Source organism: Engraulis encrasicolus, chromosome 8, assembly GCF_034702125.1.
Source record: "Engraulis encrasicolus isolate BLACKSEA-1 chromosome 8, IST_EnEncr_1.0, whole genome shotgun sequence".
In the NCBI taxonomy this organism is placed as follows: Eukaryota; Metazoa; Chordata; class Actinopteri; order Clupeiformes; family Engraulidae; genus Engraulis; species Engraulis encrasicolus.
The window spans coordinates 37,186,899-37,193,607 of record NC_085864.1 but is presented as its reverse complement, the minus strand read 5'-3'; the positions used below and the strand labels follow the sequence as shown (position 1 = coordinate 37,193,607).

Below are 6,709 nucleotides of genomic sequence, written 5' to 3'. Positions count from 1 at the left end.
CCTAAACCTAACCCTAACTCTAAACCTAATCCTAAATTGCTTGTATGTGGCACTGATAATACGTGAAATATAATCGGGTGGGATCGAACGTCTGGGAGTGATAAAACCACCTGGGGCTAATACTACACGTCCGGGAGTGATCTCAGTTGGGAGTGTTCATCTGCCACCGTTCATTTCCATGGAGACTGCTGTTCGTAGTTTCACCTAGGAATGTTATAACTTGAGCTAACAGGTGTTCGAACTAACCATGTGTTTGGAAAGCTCAGTTGTGACTACACACCGAACTCATAACATAGCATATTTACCAGGCAAGCCTTTGATTCGATTTGGTCACCTAACTATACCTAGTGTAGAGCGACTGGCCACTGCATTGAAACGTAGGGTTCAATGGGTTCAAAGGGTTCTACGGTAATTACTCAGTGTGCGTGGCTGCACGAACTCAGCTGACACATCCAACACAGACTTCAAGCAGTTGATACAGGCTGCTATTTAGTGGTTGTGACGGCATTTGATTGCGTTTTTGTTTTCATCATATAACAAATTTGGCGTAACCTCTGGTAGGTACACAGAATACAGCAGTCGGATCACTTGTCTAGCTTACGTTGCTCCAGTGCAGGCAGCTGTGGAGTTACGTGAGTTGCTATGCAACCTGCTCCCACTGTCTGTCATTTTTTCATTCCTATCCGTGAATAGCTTGGAAAGCCAGATGCAGTCGAATATTGGGTTTATGTTTCCTTGACATTTATGTCTCTGTTCTGACTCAGACAATTTTCTTGTATAGAATTTGAGAGGCTTATTGTGGATCATGGAAAGTTATATTGTGTATTTTTTCCTAATGGCCGCAATTCTCATCTACAGAAGTTCCTGTTACAGACGGTCATGATGAGTAGAAGAAGGCAACACGATGAAGCAAAACTCCTCCATCACCACTACGTCGGAGTCTTCCCATTCAGTCATCATCCAATTTGCTCCAAAGAATCAAACACAAACAGGTACCTGTAATTTGAGTGCTCTGGATCTTCACCTTTTTCCGTGGTGCTCAGCAGTGTAGGAGCTCTCAAACTTGGTCCAGGTAGACAGATGCAGAGGCACTAAAGGTTGCAATTTATACGCCCTGAAGGCCATAAGGGCCGAAGCGCCTAAGCATTGTAGCTTAGGGCTGTCCGCAAATAATCGACTAATCGTTGGTCGACCAAAAAAAATTCCAGTCGACCGAATCCCATTGGTCGATTGGTCGCAGCGGAGAAAAAAAAAAAAAACAGCATCTCGTCAAAGTTCTTTCAGGACTCTTAACTTGAAGGGCGTGACAAAGGAAGACGTGTTGTTGATTTGTTTGAGAAGGATAGAAGTTATTTTGACCATGTCTGGAAGGAGCTCTAAAACATGGGATTATTTTTGAAAAGGATACTACTGCTTGTCAGCCAATGGTCACTAACGTCGGGCGAGAAGAACCACGCGAATTCGAACGACAGGTGCGTTTAATTATGTAACTTCACCACCACGGCAGATGCTGCTCTCCCCTCCCTCTCTCATACACACGACACGCACCCGTACACTACCCGGCACCGTTTGCTACAATACCTCACTCGACTCGTTGAATCCATTGGTTGACAGAACTACAGGGAGCCGCCTGCATCTGTCTCGTCTCGCATAATTATCCGTTTATTGCAGACGGTGTAAAAAGTGTGAAGTCGTGTCGTTACATATTCTGAAGCTCCAAAATGCTATGTTGCAACGTCATGGTGCTAAGTCGCACTTTGTTAGCTTCCATACCACTTTGCTGTACAATTGTAGGCTACTCATGTTGGCCAACATCCAAAGAACCACCACCAGATATGAACATATTTTGGGGTGTGTGTGTAGGCCTACGTTAAGTCATTCACCGACAAACTTATCAGAATTCTGTTTGCTGCCCTGAACGGCAACTCTTGTCAAGACTCCAGTCCAGCGATAAACAAAACAAGCGTGGGTCATTTAGCCCTATCGCGCCGGATGCATCATCTATGATGCATCAAATTCAAAGCCCTCTCCACGCTGACACAAAAAAAAATCCATCTCAAAAACATCCTGCGTGTCATTTCCAAACGTCCTGCAGTACGCGGAAACCGCCACAAGAGAGCAGCGGTCAACAACAAGTTGATCACAGCTTGGCGAAAAATGCAAAAATGGAGTAGAAGCGGTTTCCCTGACCGACGCTGAGATATCGACAAATTGCAAAAGGTTTGTGTACAAATTTCCGAAATATAACTCTACATCCTTTAATTTGAACACTTGCTTTGTGCAATTAATCAAGGAAGAGTTTATATTTTTACACCGTGTTGCAGAGAGATCGTGCTAAAACTGATGAGACATATAAGCACCATCCGGCGGTGGCAGGAAGTCAGCCATCAATGCATTTGCTCCATAGGGAAACTTACAAAGCATACCACGACGATCGTTTAACAAAACACACAAGTTGTTTTACTTCAAGACAAAGATATTGCCTTAAGAAACACGTTTTACTTGCGATTTTGAAAATGTAATGCAAAATGTTGAAATTATGATCTCGTAAAAAATGCATTGAAGTGAATGGAGAAATGGTCCAATTGTAGTAATGGACCCATATATTCAAATTACACATCAAAAATGAATAATGATCTATATTACACTCATAAATAGGTTGTTAAGCATTCGATCAGCTATGTTTTTACATAGATTTTAAAAAATTACCCAACCAGGCTGTGGGAAATGTAAAATATGGTCCTGCTAAAACAAGGATAGGCTTAAAAAATGGCAGGATCTCACTAAATATTTAAAGATAATCCTCAAATTAAATTGTCTGACAACTTTTTTAAATTAAAAAAAAGATGCAAATGCATTAAAAGTCATTTTTCAATGGTCATGAAATTGGAATTTTCATTCCCTTTAAAGCCTGATGCATCATATATGATGCATCAAATATCTCAGTGACCTTAACAACATTTTGAATTTTTTTTTTTACATTTCTTATAAGGGACCAATATTGAAGCAAATTCCAAAAAAATATAATTTTCTCTCATTGCTTTCATGGTTCAGGTTTCACAGGGTTAAAAGGGGGAAACGCTGCATATCATTTAAGACCATAAACAGACACTAAGTGTTTGATGGACATTTCAGTGAACAACTATACAGTAACGCTGCAACAAATGTCCAAATAGATGAAAACGTCAACGCGGGGATATTGATTCTGCCCTCCAGTTGGGCTACTGCTTTCAGGCAGAGAGCGTCATCTCTACCATAGGCAGTTTGTTTCCATCACTGAATATTAATTTTAATTCGTTTTTTATTTGTGTTTTACAGGTTTAAACTATGTAAATTCGAACTTCGAATATTCATTAGGCCTAGTAGGGCTATCTGGGTCAAAATGTGATGTGTAAAAAAAAAAAAAAAAATTTTTTTTTTTAATTATAATTTTTTTTTTTTTTTGGGGGGGGGGGGCGGAGAAAATGACGACCTTTGGTCGACCAACAAAATCCTTGGTCGTGGACAGCCCTAATTGTAGCCAAATAAAAAAGTAAAAAAAAATTGCAACCTTGAGTGCCTCAGCATCTGTCTAACTGGAACAAGTTGCTCCAAAGAATGTTGTCTTTCCTTATATGCTGTGTAGGTGAGAAGATGGATCTTGTAGTTGTAGCGCTTGATTTTTTTTTTTTAATTTTTTTTTTTTAAAGCAGGATTACACTAAATGGCAAAACGTGTAGGCCTACCTTGTTTCCTTTCCACTATCCAAACTCCCATCCTCCTTTGTGCTGGTGGCCTTGTAAAATATGATGTGGTATGCTGATAGATGGGCAATTAAACAACTCGCAAAATATCAATTCAAATGTCATTTTCTGATTAGTTGTTGTGCATAGCAGGGAAACTTATTTTCTCCATGGATGCTAGGTTGTTGGGCCACAAGCCCAAGTAGAAGACATGAGTTTGGATAATGGAGTGGATACCTTGACTATGCCCCCTGAAAACACTCTTCTGTTGAGATGTCTATATTTGCTTTACAAGGCAATGTCACACACACACACACGCACGCACGCACGCGCGCGCGGTTTCAGGTGATGCTTGACTTGATGTAATTATAACTACAATTCATGGCATAATAATACAATTCATGGCATTAGTATGAAATGGCTCTTGCAGTGTTTTAGGAAGGAACCCTTCATATCCTTTCCAATGACAATAATGAGGTTTGTCTTTGAAACTGGCTAACCCTCACCATCTTCACCAACTGAAAAATAAGAAGGACACTCTGTTCACATTGTCTTTTGTACTTGCAGACGCTTCTTACAGATGGCTGTCCTCTAGAATGAAAATGCGCACCAACCACCGGCAAACATCAAAAGCTAATCCAACCTTTGGTAAGATTTGAAAATAATTCAGTTCAACTAATTCTGACATAACATTTTAATAGTGTTACTTCAATAATTCCAAAATGGCATTCTAAACAGTATTTTGCTTTTCCTGTAGGCTTTGTGTGGAAAGGTCTTTGGAAACCCTGCGACTGATGCAATGTTGGTGCCCTAGAAGACAAGTCAGCACAGTTCAGACGAGCCAGCCAGAGGAGGTCACCGCCAGCCTTGTATCGAGGTTCCAACGTCCTTCATCGGGGAACTCGGCATGGATATGCAAGACGACACTCGAATCACTGATGGACAAATGCCTGAAACGGCTGGAAAAATAGAAAAGATGGTTACAGAGACTGTTATTGCTGTTCTTCTTTCAGTACAATATTTGCCTTCCATAAAATATTCACATGTTCCAATTTAATATTCTTGATGCTGTTGTAAATAAAATTTGCACACTGTCTTCGCACTGTCTGCATAATTGAATTGGCCGCTTATGGTGATCTTGAACTCTGTACAAAAAGTTCCAGCGTTGTGGCTCTCCTGCCTTCTCTCCAAGTTATAGTGATCTGATAAAGATAAGACATGGCAAGTTTGCTCTTATATGCACAGATGGTGTCAAATGAAAGTAATGCGACCTGAACTAGGCAGCATAATGTTATCTCTTTCTGTGGGTATTGTCTCAGTTTCCACACTAGCATCTAACCTTATTACAAAAAAAAGCAGTTTTCTGATACTGATAGCCAGGTTACTCTCAGGTAAACATGAGATGATGCAATTTTCACAATGGAAACTTAATGGCAACTATGGATAAATGTGATGTCTACAGAGCATGGACTATTTCACCATTGTATACAACAGTGTTTCCCAACCAGGGGTACGTGGAAAATGTGATACTAACAAATGTATGGAGTGCAATCACATTGGTAGAGGATCATATAGAGCAGGGATGGGTAACTGGAGGCCCGGGGGCCACATGCGGCCCGCCTCCTTACTAAGTGCGGCCCATAGATAAACCATACTTATAAATTATAATGAACAAACTTTTTTAAACCACTACTGAGTCAATCTGTTAAAATTACACTGTTGGCTGACAGAGAACACTCATTGCTTCCAAACTTTTTCGGTGGCCACTGAGCAACCAACTGCACCTTGAATCTGCAAGCTGCAGTCAGATCCGCAGTCATCTGGCCCTCCAATGTTCACAATGAAAAAAATGTGGCCCTCCTTATCATGAAAGTTGCCCACCCCTGATATAGAGCATGAAGGAGGGGGTACTCATGATATGACTAAATTAATTAGGGGGTACACAGGGCAAAAAAGGTTGGGGATCACTGGAATACAAGACATAATGGATGCATTTTTAGAATGCCATGTAGGCTATTGGACAAAGGAAAGCTGGCTATTCTCCAGCACAGACAGTGCACAGGGTGCTGTTCAAATGCAGCCAAGTTGTATGTAGACACATTTTATGATCAGCCGATGGTGAGGAAGTGCATACATCATAACTAGTATAGAGTACCCTTTTGTCATGTAATACACCACCCTCCTCAAACAGATTTGTGATGCATGATAAGCATTGCAGTGGTGAAACAGAATAATGTTGTAAACAAAGGTGTAAAAAGTCTACTATAACCTGACAACTACCCCCTCGTTCATTTATAACATTTTTACCACATTTGTGTTGCATCATAACATTACAGGGGAAGGACTTGCAATTGCATGCTAACCATCCACACTGAGAAAGTTGCTGGGTTTAGAGACAGTTGCGATGCCAGTAACGTGCATCACACACACATCAAATGGGGTTGTTTGCTCATAAGTTAAAAAAAAAGAATATTGTAATTTATGACGGTGACTTGCCAGGTCATTGCGAGGTGAATGATTGCTGCTGTAATTACAAACTCACTGGCAAGCAGTGCTCAGAACTACCCATTCAACAAATTAAAATTGCAGACATAACATTTCAAACTCACCCTTCTGAGGCATCCTGCGCTGAAGCCGGTGAGCAGGTAGGCAATAGTTTGTTTCATCTTTGGGTCAAAACAAGCGAGAGTAAGTTCCATCAGGTGCTGGACGTGCCATTGCTAACTAGGGCAAATTGCTAACTCTAGGTAACAGCTAACCTGCTGCACCACCACAACACAGCTTTAGCCCGCGGCTCCGCCCCCGCTCATCAACGACACTCCCCCTCCTGCCCCCCTCCCCCTCCTGTTGCATATCATTAACAGATCGACGCACTGGGAGAGGAGACTTTTCACCAAAGAGGCCTAAATGGCGCATTTCAGCATTATTTTGATAAAAATTGCGGATATAGCATCCTGACACCCCCGCAAACCCATACAAAGCACCAA

At 41.2% G+C, this 6,709-nt stretch overlaps 1 long non-coding RNA gene across 1 annotated transcript; it reads left to right on the top strand.

The window, feature by feature from the left end:
- Positions 1–376: 376 nt before the first annotated feature.
- Positions 377–4,813, top strand: LOC134454565 (uncharacterized). Its single transcript, XR_010035856.1, has 3 exons — positions 377–992; positions 4,290–4,370; positions 4,480–4,813. It is a non-coding gene; the product is annotated as an uncharacterized LOC134454565 (long non-coding RNA).
- Positions 4,814–6,709: the final 1,896 nt, after the last annotated feature.